The sequence below is a fragment of the Dermacentor albipictus genome, chromosome 10 (assembly GCF_038994185.2).
Source record: "Dermacentor albipictus isolate Rhodes 1998 colony chromosome 10, USDA_Dalb.pri_finalv2, whole genome shotgun sequence".
NCBI classification, from domain to species: domain Eukaryota; kingdom Metazoa; phylum Arthropoda; class Arachnida; order Ixodida; family Ixodidae; genus Dermacentor; species Dermacentor albipictus.
This window is the reverse complement of record NC_091830.1, coordinates 43,284,173-43,302,887: the sequence shown is the minus strand read 5'-3', so window position 1 is coordinate 43,302,887 and position 18,715 is coordinate 43,284,173. Positions and strand designations below refer to the sequence as shown.

At 43.6% G+C, this 18,715-nt stretch overlaps 1 long non-coding RNA gene across 1 annotated transcript; it reads right to left on the bottom strand.

Annotated features, from left to right (window-relative positions):
• Positions 1-1,852: 1,852 nt before the first annotated feature.
• Positions 1,853-11,048, bottom strand: LOC135914847 (uncharacterized). The gene is made up of 6 exons (XR_010568439.2): positions 10,802-11,048; positions 9,142-9,168; positions 7,063-7,089; positions 4,123-4,149; positions 3,072-3,098; positions 1,853-1,975 (listed from the first exon to the last, which is right to left on the bottom strand). It is a non-coding gene; the product is annotated as an uncharacterized lncRNA (long non-coding RNA).
• Between the last annotated feature and the right edge of the window lie 7,667 nt (positions 11,049-18,715).

Below are 18,715 nucleotides of genomic sequence, written 5' to 3'. Positions count from 1 at the left end.
TGCAGAGTTGCGAATTTGTAAGCTTCGTGCTTGTGTTTATTTCAAGCTTAAAATTTTTAAAAAAATTCTTTTGAAACATCAAAAGCTAATGCAAAGTTCTGCTTCTGACATTCACTTTAACGTCATCTTTCAAATGCACAATATTCCGCTAAGAACAGCCCACTGGTTGTCTCCGGAAAACGTTTCTGCGTTTTACATGTACTTGAATAGGCGACGTTGGAGTTAGGCCCGTGCTAAAGCTGCTGCGCAGTTCTTCCGACGATTATCGTAGCCCTTTGCCTTAGCAGCATGAGAACATATGAAGGAAAAGAAAAAAAAATGGCTGTGGCTTAGGTAAGGTTAAGCCCAGGATGCGAAGCATACTAGCCTTTATTTTAGTTGTTGAAACACTGTTTAGCCTGGTGAACTGCTCTTGCTTGGCTATATTTGGTTCGGCTAGACGAAGAAACAACTCATGCATTACTGCTTCGCCTTCAAGAGTGGAACGCGACAGCGTTCCCGTCGACCCGCCAAGGGGTGTAAGACAATGGGCTACAGGGCAGCGACAACGCGCCCCGCATTGGACGCGGTGAGCGTCGAGCAAAGCAGCGTTCGGCGCGGCAACGAAATGTGCGCCTGAGCAAGAGACGCACGCCTTAGAAACAGCTCGTTTCTAAGGCAACACCGCATTCACTAGAGGCGCTTTTGTACCGCTTTGAAGCGTTGTACTCGTGGCTCAGTGGTAGCGTCTCCGTCCCAGACTCCGGAGACCCTGGTTCGATTCCTACCCAGCCCGTCTTGCAAGAGTTGAGCCAAAGCCACTTCTCCTCTGTCGTGACGTCACGGTGTCACGTGGTTTCAAGGCGACACCGCCGCGCCTGAGGAGCTGGGTTGAGCTCTCGTAATATGCTTCGCATAAAAAGTACCGTGGCAGGTTTTCGGTATGCCTCTGGAAAACCCCTATTGCATCCCTTTTCCCCTCCCCCAGTACAGGGTAGCCAACCGGAGATTATCTCTGGTTAACCTCCCTGTCTTTCCTTTGCCTTTCTCTCTCGCTCTGAAAAACCTGGAATCACTTACCGCTGCGTTTGTCTCGTCGCGTCTAATGGTTCTTTGAATGACAAGCAATTTCCGGCCGACCAGTTGCCACTCTTTATCAAAAACACTGATAACCCTCGGTGGGACACGTGTTGTGATGAAGCTGAATGCGCAGGGATAGCTTTTATTATTCCATTTTTCTTTCACTGACTTCATCAAACGTCACCGCGGGAAGTTTGAAATGTTCAACGTCACTACGCCACGCGATGGCACTCCCGCAAACTAAACCTTCGTGTCCAAAAAGCTTGAAACGTTGTAATAGTGCGGTCGTCGGTACCACCGGTCCTCGAAATGGAAACAGCAGATCAACTGACTTGATCTAGCTCAAAAAGAGGCGTTATCTTAGCAAACCGCTGGTTTAAGACCGTACAAATGTCAGTGTTCAAGACACAGACCATTTGCTTGCTCCACCTCTCTTAGCTGACCTCACATGCGTTCCCTAGAGCTGTGCACAGATCTCTGCTGTGAATGGGGCCTTCCCATATTTCGTACGCCCCCATCACCTGCTCAGTTGCTAGTGGATGACGTCGTCAACGCGCAGTGCTGATCTCGATAATGCTCTGGTGAGGAAGGTCCACACGCAGCTGGAACGCCTACCTCATAGGCTCCTCGGACAGTGCCTGAAACCACCCGCATGCGCACTAACCAATCAGGTGTCTTGTTGCGCGTTGACCTTAACTGTAGCCAACTCAAGAATAATATTTTCAGCCAAAATTTGTGAGTGTCATTTGCATGGAGAACACATGTACATAGAATATTCTCAGCAGCGTTGGCAGTAAATGCAGCAAAACATTTATTGTTTCACGTACATTGGAAACTGCGGCACAAAATCTTCCAATATGGTATTTCACACGCTGGTGCTGCCTCTAAGCGGTTCGTTTTCTTGGCGTCTAGCGTGCTGCAGAAATAAAAAAAAAGACAGTGCATTTCAACTCAAGATATGATCCTTCTTCCGGGTGTCCCAGCTAAATTTAGCCAAAGTTAAAAGATATCCGAATTCCAAGTAGCCGGACAGAACAAAAGTAATGCTATTTGCCGTCGTTTGGAGATACTCAAACTATCTTTTCATTCCGTAGAATTATATAATTAGTCCTAATTTTTTATTCAACTCAAATAATATAGGTAGATGAAGAGTGTCCATGAAAAAACTGTAGCGCGACATGAAAAACTCTCCATAGAGCTTTCTGTTGCTCAGTACGTGCTACATAAGTGTGTTTTTCCGAGCGTGAAATAACACAGTGAGCACATGCATAGTTGCTCGAGCTGCTAGGCGCACGGTAATTTTTCGTGCATTTGCGGGCCTTTTTCATGCTCGGAAAGATCAGTTTTATGTAGCAAGTACTGGGCAAACAGAAAGCTGTTTCGGAAGTTTTTCATGTCTCACTGCAATTTTCTGACTTACACTTTTCATCTAATTATAATATTTGAGAAGTTCATTAATTATTAAGTTTATAATCAGATGGAATTAGAAAAATAATTTGAGTATCTCAAAGCAACGGCAAGCAACATTACTTTGGTTCTAACCAGATACATGGCATTCATATATTTTTGAAATCTGGCAAACACAGGGAGCAAACACTGGTGCTATAGAAGAATGAGGCACATGTATTGTTTTTTAAACGTTTTTTAAAATAAGGACTGGTAAAAGAATATCTTTATGTCTACGAAATAATTATGTCTACGAAATAATTAAAAATATTTGTTATAAACGAGAACGTATGGGTATACCTTAAGAGTTTAATTATTCGTATAGGATAGAAAAACGAATTTGGATTTTCCAACAAGGGATAATCTCGCAAGATGGACTGTCAGCGTGAATACGTTTAAACGTTATTACCATGTAATACATGTGCCGAACTGACGCGAGCAACTTCTCCACCAATAGAAAACATCTCGCGCACAAGTAAATACGATTAACGCTTTTCAAGAGCCTGATGCAAATTGAAAATCACATTGTACGGATTCAGCTCACTGACGCTTTTCTGAATACGTACCTTAAAGTGGAATGATCCTTCGCTTTCCTAGAAGTAGTGAACATATCATACATTTTAGGCTATGACGATATTGGCTTGCTCATTTCTGACATATTATGTAATGTGGTTGTAATCTGTTATGTTTCTAAAATAAATTCTCGCCTACCAAGCTTAGGCTTGGCCATCTTGTTGCCTAAATACACTACACCAGTGATGACGTTTTGAGGCAGCGCGTGCCGCAACTTAGCAATTCCTAAATGGCTTTCATGTTAAAGAGGTACACCAAAATAGATGGTTTGTTTTGTTTCGAAATTTTTTAAGTAGCCTAGCTCATTTAGAGCTCAATTTCGACTGCCAGGCCAAAGATTCATCAGTTAACTGGTCAGCGGCCCGTTTATAAGAGCACAGCACTATTTTTAAAGAAATAAAAATAAACGTTTTCTTTTTTTAGTATTCCATTTTGCTCAGAAAGTACGGGACATAGCAAGCACAACAGTGCGCGCCGCCAAGTTATTTCTATCATGCTTAGTGCTTGCTTCGAGAAGGTAATATTTAAGTTTAATTTTTATAAAACACTGCCGTTGTATGTGCATAAATTGTATTGAATATGCAAATAATTTATATAGTGGTAAATAAAAATGGACCCAGGTGTCACTAGTATAGTACGCTGGGTGTATGTTGTTTTGCTAGAAGTGTATGCTTGTCTTTAAAGCTGATATGATCCTTTTCTCTTCAAATATTTTGGAAAAGTATTTTTGTCTGGAAAAAATTGACAGTTGGTTCTAAGAACAGGGCCATTAGAAAAGTTTCACCAACATTGGCATTTTCTTTCCGCATTTCTTTCACCAGTTCGTTTAGTGTGGCGTAAAGGGCTTAGAACATTTCATCAAGCTTGTGCGCGATCTGAATTCGGTATAATCAAACACGTGCATAATCTTCATATTTTACTAATGTAAGACATCAGGTGAAGTTTCTATAATAACGGGTTAGCGATTTAAAGCAGCGGGTACGGTATGGACGTAAAATGTAAACTTTTTTTCTAAATATAACTGAATAATCTCAAAATTCATACCTGGTCCTCTCGCCGGTCGCCATGGAACTGAAAAAAAAACAACTGAATGATTCTCTCGTTTTGAAATAACGTTGTCAATATGTTCACTGATACGTCTAGAAGCAAAGGCTTCGCTGTGATACGTTGCAGCCTATACGTGCAAAGATGAGCATAGTAATGATGTGAAATAGTTAAGTTGACGAAATAAGTTGAAAGAAGCCCATGTGCAGAGAAATGTAAATAGGTTCATTTTCAATGCGCTGTACAATAGCGACTAGCATTCTCCGTTTGTTTTTAACGTTTGGCGCGTTTGCCCAATTATCCTTTACCTTTGGTTATAATCCGTTACCATCAGATACCAAATGAAATTTCACTGTATTTTAAGGTGTAAAATATTGAGTGTCAACATTGCGCTTGTACTTTCTGTGACTGTGCAGTTGATTACTTTGCTTATGTGGTAATACCTTCATGACTATTTATATTTCTGTTTATTACGGTAAAGGAAGCGGTGAAGCAAGGGCACAGCCTCATGGAACAAAGTAAATACAGGTGTCATTTCCGGTTGAGTGCATTCATAATTAACAATAGAGCGAAAGAGAAAGTCGCACTTTCGACCGAGAGGGGAAGCATCGATGGCGATAGCAAATTAGCAGATGCCGACACGAATTAAGGATAGTAGATTTATCGGCCGGAGAAATTTGTAAACCGTCCCTTACTAACTAAATTACCAAGCACGGTGCCACGCACGCACACAGCATCAGCAGCAGCGAGCGAATCGGCCTTCCTGCATCTCTCGCTCTAACGCGAACGAAACGTCAAAAGCACAGCCTATACGAAGCTTCCGGCACAACGCGCGCTCTCCAAACATCGGCGATCGCACTGAAGATGAGGGCTGCGCTGGCGCAGGCTTTGGCCACGTCGCAGAGTGACTTAAACATGCGGTTACCACACGGCCGCACTGTAAACAGCAGCTGCCGGGGAAGAACGCAACCCCTCCCTCGCCACAGCCTCGTGCCTCACCAGCTATAGAAGAGGGCGCGCTTCCACCTCGCATTTCTAGCTTGCGCCCCCGAGATGGAGACGCATTGGTGGGCTCATCCTCTGGCGTTTTCTCTCGCAGATACAGCATACCGCACGCGGTCACAATTTTATCACCTTGGACTTCATACGGAACCTCACGACCCGCCGTGGTTGCTCAGTGGCTATGGTGTCGGGCTGCTGAGCACGAGGTCGCGGGATCGCATCCCGGCCACGGCGGCCGCATTTCGATGGGGGCGAAATGCGAAAACACCCGTGTGCTTAGATTTAGGTGCACGTTAAAGAACCCCAGGTGGTCGAAATTTCCGGAGTCCTCCACTACGGCGTGCCTCATAGTCAGAAAGTGGTTTTGGCACGTAAAACCCCAAATATTAAAAAAAATCCTCACGGCGGCGATGACGGCACAAATGTGCATGGAATGTCTATATAATTGCTACCGCAACCCTAATCCGCAGGTAGAGCACTCGAGCGAAAAGTAAAGGAGAAGAATGAGTTTGTGTGAGTGAAAATGAGCTCACGAAGTTGAGGAAATACCACCAAGAAACTATTCTGTACACCTCAATTTAACATGTACAAATTGTGTAATGTTCTTGCAAACCTGGTTCGTCAGAAACATGATTCAGGTGTTCACCATGCCAGACAACTTTCTAAATGATCTCATCAATTAATAGCAAAGTTGAGTGATGTTGTCTTGTAGAATAATTGGGCAACCTGAAAATATATACATCTCGAAGACAAAAAGCAGAGACAAGTCTACTTTGGTACTTCATTAAATTTTAATCGCGGTGAAAGGCGTGTGCTAAAGCTTGTATATACTTACGTGAAGTAATCTGTTTCAAGTCCGTTATTTTGCCTTCTCACAGCCGTAACTGTTTCTGTGATGGATTAGTGTGCGCAACATTTTAATATAACGTATTCAGATGTCTTTTGTGTATTCACACGCAAGCAGCTTCAAGTATTCATCTGTTTAATGTTGGTTGTTTAAAGGGTATCCTTAAGCCGTGCCTTTTGAGTCTCTTTGCCTTCTTGTTATAAACTTAAGTCGCAAGTGAAGACCACAATGATTGTTTTGATTGAATTCATGTGTATACTTTTCAGATGAAATTACACTGTTAAGAATGCTGTAAGTACTAGCCTATGTCTCCAGGTTCGATGTAGTGGTGCCCTATGTACTGTAATAATGTTTCATGGGCACGCATCCTTAGTGTAAATAAAGTACTTCAAATTGATAAGTATCTTCTTTGCTTTTGTTTGTGTTTGTGAAAGTTATGAGCAGGCACCGGGGCATGCAAGTGTGAATAGCAACGCAATTTCAATATATCAAAAAAATTCACTAGACCAACGCAATGTCAGTCATAATCCAATGGCGACTTCTGAAATCAGAATGCCATCTCAACTGGGCCACAATGTACTTTTCAGTGCTGTGACAGGAATAACTCACCAACAGGTCAACAGAACTACCACGACGTGAGTTCAATGCAGCATCAATGGTAACCCAACAACCATTAAACAATATACACAACGAGCCGTCTAAGCGCAATGGAGTTTTTATGGTAACTTAACAATTATTCAACATTGAGACACCCAATGGTGTTTCAATTTAATTTCAGTAGCCAATATTCAAGACCACTCAACAGTCAGCCCAACAATTCTCCAACAAAATTTCCACAATTCGTCAATTAGGAACTCAACATTGACCAATGATAATGCAATGTTTGTATGCAATGTTTGCAATAATTTGTACGGGACAGGCGGTCGATATTTCCGGAGTCCTCCACTAGAGTGTGCCTCGTAATCACGAAGTAGTTTTGCCACGTAAAACCACATATTCTAAAACAAAACGTTAGGTTGTTCGAGAGTACAATGCTATTCAGAAAGCGAAAAAAATTACTTATGGAAGATATTGGGTATTTTAAAACTTACGTCTTATTAGATAAGGATCGAGGAATGCTGCAAATATAAGACAAGACAATGTAGTTATTTCCCTCTGCAAAATATGTCGCTCATCCTATGTTTCGTATTTTCTTAAGGAAATGCTGTACTACCCAACAAGATTAATTATGTTTTAGAGACCATTATAATAAATTAACAGACATAGGATTCATAAAGCAGGGAGCTCACAAAAACTCAGAGGCTCCCAGTACACACTGTGGTCAAAGAAAAAGAAGTGTCGCTGGAGGGAGCATTGCGAAAATGAGGCCTGCTTCTTCTCAGTAGCCAGTCACTTCTACATAGCAGTGTATGTACGCACAGCCCACTCTCCACAGTCTTATTAAGAAAAACTGTGCAAAATTAACTACTGTTTCGGTAACTCTTAAGGTGCCGCTTATCTCGCCAATGAGGTGTTTGTGTACACACAGGCAAGATTTCTGCAAATAATTTATTGTGCAATTCACATAGCCGAATAAATATTTTGTTTTTGTTAATCCAGTTCAGTGTCCTGAAGATCTATCAACCAAAACAACTAACTACTGTATATTTTTGTTAGCACATCATAATGGCATGCTGAAATATAATTTATTGCAGCGCAAAAGATCTCGAAAGGAAAGGTTACAGAAAGATGGCACTACCCTCACAACTATCTTTCTCTTTAGGCAGAATGCTCGATACATACCTAACCCGCAAACACTGTCGACACCAGGGCGCGGCAAAGAGCAAATGACAAGCCGTCTTTTTTAGACAAACCCTGTATTTTAATTTGTGCAGTCCCACAAGCTTGACCACTGATGTGAATATGATCAAGCACTTGCCGTGCGGTTTGATCTCTGTTGCTATTCAGCATCGTCACCTCAGAAAAATGTGGATGACATCAGCAAAACCTGCAAAATGACCGCACAAGGATGCGCGCTCACACCTTTTTCTACTATTCGCGTGATCTGTCATTCTACAGGTCACACTACGGCCGGTCTGTCCGGTGAATTATTAACCTCAATTAGCGTTACCTGGTAGAACACTGTCACGGAAGATTGCATGCAGCATTTAGCGTACTTACAATGAAACGTTTGCGCAGCACATACCATGATTCGAGGGCATAGGCAAGATAGTTTCTCCGAAGCAAAAAACGCAACAGATAAACCGTAGTGTTTCGCCGCCTTCTTCTGGTTGTTGTTCATTTTGTCGTAACATAGCACCACCTGCGGCTTTTTTTTGGCAACACTGCTTGTACCTCAAGCCCACCTTGACATTATGCCTCATAAGGAAGGCTTCCACAACAGGGGTGATAGCCGAACGAGGAAGGAATCTTTATTTTGGACGTTTTTCCGCTACAATGTCGTGTCCTTCAGCAAGTACCGACTAGCCCCCCAAAAAAATATGTTGGGTATTCTATCGACAAAAGTACATGTCTTATGTTACACCCGTGACCGCTTTCCACCGGATAAGGAATTTTAAACGTTATCGCTCAGCGCAAGACGCACCTGCATGATATGCAACCTACTCGGGTGTTATCGCTAATTCAGTCTGTTGTCTACGCTGTCGCCAAACACTAAATAATCCGATTCCATGTGCGACATGGATTGCGCACTAGCTTCTGGAAGGCACTCGAGTACCAGCGATTATCCTACAACTTTCGAAGAAGAATGCATGAAAGCTTACGCGCCTAACCCACAGATCAGATTTTCCACGATCAGTGACTTTGCTCGCCGCTATCGAATCGCTGGAGAGTTACTTGTCTTTCAGGGCACAAGTTCACCCTACAAAGAGTCCAACTTGTAACACAGTTTTGGTACTGCGTCATGCATCACAATCACTAGAGCGTGATTATTACACCACACAAACCTCAACCACGCTCACATATCTGTTTGGCTACTACACAGATTTCGGGGAAATTATTGCTAGAAAAAAATTTTCAAACTAACATCCTAGCAACGTAAATCATTCCCATTACACAAAATGTACAAATGAATCTCCACGTTTAGAAAGAGCCAGTTTAGAAAAGTTTGGTATGCAGCAGAAATTGAATATACGTCCTCTTTGTGTAAAGGATATTCCTAAAACACTTACACTCAGTTTGAATGTCCCCAGGAGGTACTGAAAATGAAAGGCGAAAAATATTCTAATTTGGTCATGAAGGAGAAGAAAAGAGAATAACCGAGTGGCCCAATATTTTTATAATTTCATAAGAAGCCAACAATCAAAGACACCAAGGTAAACACAGGGAAAACTACTTGTGCTTAGTATTTGAATTAAAGAAATAATAAATAATGGAAGTGAAAGTGGATGAAAAAAAAACTTGCAGCAGGTGGGGAATGATCGCACGTCTACCCATTATGCGTTCGATGCTCTACCAATTGAGCTACCTGGGCGGCGTCTTACCGTCCACATTCTTCAGTATCTGTTTCCTGCTTGGACCTTGCGAGTGTGAGCCAGCGCCACCACTCACAAAGTCTGGCAGCGGATCTGGAACATCCTATCTGCCGCAGGCGTCACGAGTACGTGATCTTCTTGGGGGAAGGCAACGGGTCAATAAACCCACAGTGTTACCTGAAGGAATCAACGTTGACGGGTTCAGGACCCTCGTTATACAATGAACGATATGAAGGGGGGTTAACCGAGGGGCCTGCTACAGGAAGCAAACAGGCCTGTTACAGGAATGTTACAGGAAGCAAACAAAAAAAAGACACCAAGGACGACACAGGGGAAATTAATTGGGCTTAGTAACTGAAATAAGAAATGACAAATTGACGAAAATGAAAGTGGATGAAAAAACTATTTGTCGCTGGTGGGACCCCACGTCTTTCGCATTACGCGTGGGGTGCTCTACCAATTGAGGTACCGGCGGCACCGTTTTCCAAATAACTTTACGGGGTATTTACGTGTTACCACGAGGCCTATCCATGGGAGTTTTAGGCATCGCCACGACTCACAAGCTTGGTGGCGGATGCAGAACATCCTCTCAGCTGCAGGCGTCCCGAGTACGTGATCTTTTTGTGTGAAGACAACTGGTCACTAAACCCGCGTGTCCTACCTGAAGGCGTCAATGTTGCCGGGTTCGGGACCCTCAGCACAATGCGTTGGCGGGCTAGTTGGTGCGAATCCATGAATACTTTGTTTAGCGGAAAGCAACAAACACAAGAAGGACGACCAGGGCAAAGCGCTACTCTCAATGGACGTCATTTTATTGCGTCACTCCTTTATAGACAGCTGAAACTAGAGGAACATGCGCAGTGAGCACCATGTGGAGGAACCACCAAAACCCATGTTTGGTGATACCACGATTTTGAAAAAGAGCCGTGACACCACCACCCGAGAGTTATCGCAAGCATTCTTCATTGAGTCATTTTGGTCACAGTGCATTAGTGTGCATTCCTTAACCTCGTACAGAGCTGAATGTGATTTTTTTTTCTGTCGCAAGAGTGCACTCTTGTGATCGGGTGTTGGTGTTTCCTCCACATGGTGCTCACTGCGCATGTTCCCCTAGTTCCTGCTTTCAATAAAGGAGTTACGCAATAAAATGATGTCAGTTGAGAGTAGCTCCTTGTCCTGGGGGGGGGGGTATCGTCTTTCTTGTGTCTGTTGGTTTGTGCTAAACAATGTATTCGGGACCCTCGTTAGAAAATGAACGAGATGAAAAGGAGTTATCCAGGGGGCCCAACTTTTCGGGCCCCATGGCTAACCCTTTTTCTGCACAACACAAATGGTGGCGTAGGGAAGGTCTACATACGTTCAGCAGCATCACATCCTAGGATGCAGGACACCGAGAGCAGCAACAAACAAACCAGTGACATTTGAACGATGATCGCCATGGCTGCAGTGACATTCATTTGTTTCCGCATCTTCATATATGCTGTGCTATATCTCCGCATACATAGAGGTTGTCAGATCAGATGGTTGAGGACATGTTTGCTTGAGGCTTGAAATGCTCCTTAAATTCTAGTTAAACGAGTGACTATGGCTTCACCCCGAAATTGGCGACAATAGTGGGATGCCTGTGATTATTCGTCCCACGCCCTGCACCTGAAACAATAGAAAAATTCTCATTGTTCTCTATACAGCAAGAAAAGGGCGAAAATGCAAGTCAGGTGATGGAGCCCTGTTGACATCAGCGACCTATTATTAAATGTAGATTAAGATGAATGCTGTTTGTCAAGCTGCTCTAGCAGCTTTTAGCCAGGAAGCCGTCCAGATGTTTCTGGGATATAAAATAGAATTCAATAGAAAAAAAAATGAAAAAGAACACCATTGATCTCCTGGTTGCTCGAAAAAAAGTGCAATAAAACGCAAGTACTGTATGTGTTAATAGCAGAACATCTCATCCTTCCAGCATGATGGTGTCTTGAGAGGGACGATTTTTTTATTTCATTTCCTTTGCAATGCTTTGCAAGCGTCTTGTGGAAAATCATATGCGAGGTTCTGTACAAGTGCTTCACTAGGCGTAACAGGAACTTGTTTTTTTTTTCACAGCTCTGCAGTACATTGAAACATTCCGCTGAAATTGCAATATCACTCGACGAAGCGCAAGTACTTCAGCAAAGATTCCACGTAGACCAACGGGCGTGTATTTTTTGTCGCTTCCAGTCACTTTGCACAAAAGCACTTCGTTTTATTTTTTCATGACTAGCACCCGTACTAGCACCCGTACATAGTGGTGTAAGGCGTTAGCAATCGTCTGAAAATGAGCAATCAAGAAAATCGGCCGGTTCCACGTGGTTGGTGATTCGTCACGCATCCCTCTATCGGGAATTGCTATGTATAGGAAGAGCTCTGCTACATGCCGTACGCAAAGTTGTGCAATTACAACTCACTGGTACTAACAGCAGCATCTAATCTGCGGACAATATTCTCAAAATTGGTCTGGTGAAAGATTAGCCTAGGCGTTCATTGTTACATTTCGTAAATGATATGTACGATGAACATCACGTCCTTGAATCACGGTACAGTTCTTTAGCCGAGTTTTTTTTTGGGGGGGGGGGACTTTTATTTACCTGGTGTCACATGGCGTAAAGAGCCGTCAATTTATTCAACGCATCCCCACTTGCTTCCCAATTCTAGGTTGCGTGCGCTCCTTTTTTACGCTGACGCAGCTTGTTGGAGAAGGCGATAAATATACGAACTATATTTTCAACACCACTCAGAACGAGTTTACAGGGCATGCCGACCTCTTTTAATGCCAGAGTATTACTCGGCTCATTGTGCGACCCCGCCGTCATCGCAACACCGTGTCAAAAGCCGTGAGAGAAACAAAACGGCGCACATATAACGTCACTTCATCGAACCTAAAGAAAACGTAGTGGCCCCCGTGAGTACTGCATCCTCTGCTCCACCAGCAGTGATACTTCCCCGTAGCTCAACGCATTAACCACTGCACAACCGCTGCCATGCACCGCTCTTTGCAGCAGGTCATCATCGTCATCAGCTTGGTTAGGCCCACTGCAGGGCAAAGGCCTCTCCCATACTTCTTCAACAACCTCGGCCATTTACTAATTCTGGCCATGTCGTCCCTGCAAAGTTCTTGATCTCAACCACCCACCTAACTTTCTGCCACCCCCTGCTACTCTTCCCTTCCCTTGGAATCCACTCCGTAACCCTAAGGACCATCGGTTGTCGTCCCTACTCATGACATGCCCTGCCCATGCCCATTTCTTTATCTTGATTTCAGCTATGATGTCATTAACTCGCGTTTGTTCCCTCACCCAATCTGCTCTTTTCTCATCCCTTAACGTTGTACCCATCATTCTTATTTCCATAGCTCGTTGCGTCGTCCTGAATTTAAGTAGAACCCTTTTCGTAAGCCTCCAGGTTTCTGCCCCGTAGGTGAGTACTGGTAAGACACAGCTATTATATATACACTTTTCTCTTCAGGGATAAATGTTCATGATCTGAGAATGCCTGCCAAACGCACCCCAGCCCATTCTTATTCTTCGGATTATTTCCGTCTCGTGATCCGGATCCGCCGTCACTACCTGCCCTAAGTAGATGTATTCCCTTACCACTTCCAGTGCCTCGCTACCTATTGTAAATTGCTGTTCTCTTCCGAGACTGTTAAACAATACTTCAGTTTTCTGCTGAGTAATTTTTAGACCCGCCTTTGTGCTTTGCCTCTCCAAGCCAGTGAGCATTTATTGCAAGTGGTTCCCTGAGTTACTAAGCAAGGCAATATCATAAGGGCATCGCAAGGTACTAAGGTATTCACCATTACCTCTTATCCCCTATTTTTGCCTTTGCAGGTCTATGAATACCTCCTGTAAACACGCTGTGAATAGCATTGCAGAGATCGTATCTCCCTGCCTGACGCCTTTCTTTTCTCTATAATCTCATTCCTCTATCAGCTGATTGATAGTTTGAATACGGTCTTTTGTTGAATGGTCTTTACGGAATTCTGCCTGGTCCGTTGGTTGACAGAAGTCTAAGGTGCTCCTGATTCTATTTGCGATAACCTCAGTAAATACATTGTAGGCAACGAACAGTAAGCTGATCGGTCTATATTTTTTCAAGTCCTTGGCGCCCCCATTCTTACGGATTAGGATTAGGTAAGCATGCACCAAGACACCAGTACGCTCGAGGTCATGAGGCATTGCGTATACAGAGTGGCCAGCTTTTCTAGAAGAATCTGTTGTTAAATATGCTATTACCGGATCCTCCCCATCTGCATTCTCGCTTTGCATAGCTCCCAAGGCTTTCTTAACTTCTTTCGGCGTTACTTGTGGGATAGCTAATTCCGCTACACTATCCTCTCTTTCATTATCGTCGTGGGTGCCACTGGTACTGTATAAATCTCTATGGAACTCTTCAGCCACTTGAACTGTCTCACGCATATTAGTAATGATATTGCCGGCTTTGTCTCTGAACGCATACATCTGATTCTTGCCAATTGCTAGTTTCGCCTTCGCAACTTGTAGGCTTCCTCCGTTCCTCCTGAGAGCATGTATATATATATATATATATATATATATATATATATATATATTACTTCATGACATGCAAACTAGAGTCGATGGGGTGGGGGAATAGCAGTTTGCGTACTGATTGAACGGAATAACTATAGACGGCATATCCTATTTAACTCGTAAATTCATGTCGAAGCAACGAAATGCATGCTGTTGAATAATCTCTCTAAATATCTTCTCAACTTGAAGAGGCAACAGTACACAGATGAAACATTTTACTTGGAACAAATGAAATGAAGAAATCATATACACTACCTCTAATGAGCAGACAATCATATTTTTATTTAACCTGGTGCAGGGACACGTCATGGTGAGAGTCACGTACAGTAGCAAGTTTAGATAATTTTACTTCATAAATCGATGTCCAAAGCTGTATTGCTATGGTCTTGTAAAATTACCATTGATGTCATTTTTCAAGTTATAAGAAGCCGGATTTATCCCACTCCAATACAGACATTTCACTGTTCAGCAAGGACATCTTTAAACGGCTTCTCACATGAAAAGGCGACCAACACTCAAAATTAGAGAATGTAACGTTATGTAAGTGCACTGTGGATTCTTTTGCAGATGCAGTTGAATCACAAAGATAAGGCATAAACAATAAAGAAAAATTCGCGTAAGCAACCGCGTCTATTCACTGGAATGCATGGTAATACTTGGCGCCAGCACATTGTACACCACTGTACATTTCATGCACACATCACAGAGGACACAGTCGCACTGCACAGGCATGTTTTTTTTTTTTTAGGAATGCTGCGGGTCGCACTATAAACGCAGAAAACATGGACGATAGGAGGGCAATCCGCACATATTCAACACACCAGCACGAAAGCAATGCGGATGACATGGGTGTAACCTGTACCACATGAGCAAGTAGGCAGTGTAGCAGTTGGGAGTCAGTGTACAATTGCATTCTTTTTCACTCTGTCTAAATAAGACAGACCGGGAAGGAAGCTAGTAAGTAGTTCAGCCTAGTCATGGTGTATCGTTAAAGAGCATGCAATTTCACGCAGCGTGCAAAATTGGCTGCTTGCTCTTGCTCTTTATTTGGTGGTTAGTGCAATGTCCCTCATCAAATGAATTTGATGTCAACAGCGCGGCACAGAACACCTGCTTGGTATTGGTGCAATTTTAATAGTGATAATCAGCCAACAAGCGGTAATTCTACAGCCCTCAAGAAATATTTCTATTACGTTGGGTCCCATTTGGTTGGCACAGTGGGCAGTCTTCTATTCGTGTATTCTGCTTGGTGCTGTTCAGGTAAGAAGGTTCGTCAGGCAGTTAGACAGAAAAATATTTCAAGCATTCTGCATTTGTAAAGCTACTGATAATGCGTGAGGCTGCTAATGAATGTGTAACACTGGATGTGTGCGTATATCGTCCACAAGTTCTTTCAGAATGAAAATGCGAGTTGAAATACAAAGGCATAAAATCACGATGAACATACTTGTGTCAATGAAATAAATAGACACAGAGGAATTTCTGTACCTTGTAATCTAGAAAGGACACCTTTCTTTCGTGCATAGATTATCAATGGCGGCTATCGAATGTCTTATTTGTGTGGTATTCCTGACTGATATCTGTTGTCAATTTTTCACCATGAGCGAAAATAGATTAAGGATTTATTCGCACCTAATGCTTTATCGCGTCAATGCATAGCCAAGTCGAACGAGCATATTAGTCTTCTAAGCTAAATATGGGGATTTTTTGGCACACGTTTATTCCCTGGCCAGTATGCTCGGTGTACATTTGGCCACACATGGTACGAATACAGGACACTGCCTCTGACACACAATAGACAAATTTGGTGATATCTTTAAACAAGCGAACCTCGCTTGCCTGCTCGCTTTTCTCAACTCACTTTGAATTGTTGTGCATATGCTGCCTTTTTTTCGCTGGAAAAATGTGTGAATAGCCGTAAGCAGGCGAATCGAGAAAGGATTCCAGGCAGGGGAAATTCGGTTGAAGGTACGACCTAATTTGTTTCGTGTTCATCATTGGAAGTCAGCGCAAGCTATGCCTTTGCTCACTTGTATATTTCGCCGAATGTAGCTGGGGCAGCAGCCCTTCTGCACCTGTATGTGCCCAAGAGAGCACTATAATTCTCTCAAAGGACAGGTATGCCGTTCCATTTGACGATGCACTAGCAGAACTGGTGATGTGCGTATGATATAGATTCTTCTTCTGTTTTCTTCACTTACAGTGACCGATTGATCAACGTAAGCGCTGAGGCATGCCACTTTAAAAAATTCGGTATGTAGCAGCCAATTCTCAATATGATTGCATCTCAAAGAGGAATAATATCTGAAAGACATGGAACAGCAATCACTCGCAGCTGATTTATTCTAGTCTTTATGGAAGTGCTGTTCATGGTGTTCTTGTAGATTTGCATTGCAACTCATGCAGTACAGGGGCACACGCAGTGTAAATAATAATTTTAGCCCTTGTAGCAAAATAATTGTTGAATTGATAAATTTGTGACCAGTAGTCTCACTTCTGTTCCTTGTTTCGCATGCAGAAGTTGAACATGAAGGTGCACCAACTTACTCGATTAGTTGTCAGTCAGTGTTCATAAACTGGGAATGTTGTTTGGAGCCAGGAAATTCTTGCCATTTATGTCACTTCCGGTCAGTATTCTACTACTTCTGCGGTTTTTTATAAAGCATGCTAATGTGTATTTTTACTCAATGAAGAAGTTAGCGCTAGGTGGTGATAATTGAACTTGGACATCATGACCATTAGAAAGTCACACGAACCCTACGACACACAGGATCGATGGGTGCTAGACATCAGCAGATGTGTTTAATGACAAACAAACACAGCAACGCGCATTGCACAGAAGGAGGAGAAGAAGGAGAAGAACGAGAAGGAGAAAAGAAGGAGAAGGCGAGTTTGTCATTCAAAAGAAATCCACTGCCACTCGAGATATGATTTTTCCTTCTCATGCAAGGCCAGGGAAATAGCGCTCACACATCTCTCAGTTTCGCTTCTAATAAATATGATCGCAAAGATTCTTCTAGCTTGCTTCGCAAACTTGCATAAGACGTGGATGCCGTGAAAGTCCGGCTTGCATGAGCAACACATCCCGTTATCTGTCAAATGTCCGCCTTCTGCTAAGGATGTAACAGCGGCGCGGTGGTCTCACAAAATTTTAGTGACGCATCGGCCGGTCTGGCTAAGTTTAAAGTTTAAGACACCAAAATAGATGCACCTAGGTTATTGATAGGAAGCCGCGATTCTGAACCGAAAGGAGGGATTTTTATGTTGCCTGCAGATTAGACTGACTGAAAATACGAGCTGGAAGCATCAGCAATAACATGAGCATCATTAGCGGAAACGTCGTTTATTATGAATGATTGACATGTTATATATGACCGTCAAAAGTTTTTCAGTAGAACATTTCGAAGACCCTCGTAAACAATTTAAGAAATTCACATAAAATACAAATCGACGGATCAAATTTGTCCGCTTTGGATGCTCTGATAGGTACAGTTTCCAAAACTACAATACCTGTACTAGGTGCAGAGCTGCGAATTTGTAAATTTCGTGCTTCTCTCTTTTGCAAAGTTTACAAATTTTTAAAATTTATTTTAAAACAACAACAGGTAATTCGAAGTTCGGGTTCTGAGATTCACTTTAAACTAACACCACCTTTCAAATGTACGATATTCTATAAAAACGGCCCAATTGTTATCTCCAAAAAGCGCTTCTGCATTTTACGTGTATTTGAATAGGCGGTGTCGCAAATGGGTCGCAAGCCCGAAGGGTAGCGTTGACCTGGCGGCCTGGGGCACAACTGGAAGCATCCGAAGGTCCTGGCAAAGGATGAGTCGACTGCTTACAGAACAACTTGTTTATTCTAGCATGGCAAAAGAGCGGCCGGTCAGGTCGACCGAAGTGGAGAGGCGGGAGACCACGTTACTCGACGGAAGAAATCGGAGCCTCTCTCTTGGCATCCGGGGCCAGCTGCTTTTATACTCTCGGAGTTGAGGGCAAGAAGGAACGGCTCTGGATGGGGCACACGTGACGGCGCCGCTCGGGCACGTTGAGACGAGTAGTGGCGCATCCGCCGGGCCGGCACCGGTCAGACCTCCTCACTTCACAGTTGGGGAGCTCCTCTCCCCGGCTACCGCGCTTTGACAAGCGTGGGCACAAACATGTACACACAAACACACACACACACGAAGACACGTGGCATTGAAACATGCCTGGACGCGCTTGGCAGGAAGCGTTGCGGCAGCGCTGAACGGGCCAAAATGTCCGCTGCTTTGAACGAAGCCCCGGCGTCCGTCGCATCCGCGCCGGCTATACCGCGCGTCATAGGCGAAACGTAACAGACCGCGCCGCCGGGAGAAGGAGACCCCGATTGTCAGGGGACTGCATCCGCTGTCCGGAGGGATGTCGCTCGATGATGCTCATAACCGAAGTCGGTCGTCCCTCGGCGTTTCTTGAGCGCAGTGCACAGAGAAGGCCTCGTTCTCACGTTCAGGTTCCCACAGGACACTGCAAAGTTACTTCGGGAGAGTTGCCATGTTTGTTCTCGTTCCCAGCAAGCGTTAGAACTTCGCCGAAACTCAACCGCTCAGTCAGCAAGCACGACACAACCCTCACTAAGCCCTGCCAGGCTCTTTTCCCTTTTATACTACTGCCTAGTTCCTTACCGTAGTCTAGCAGCACTCAGAACGTGTCCA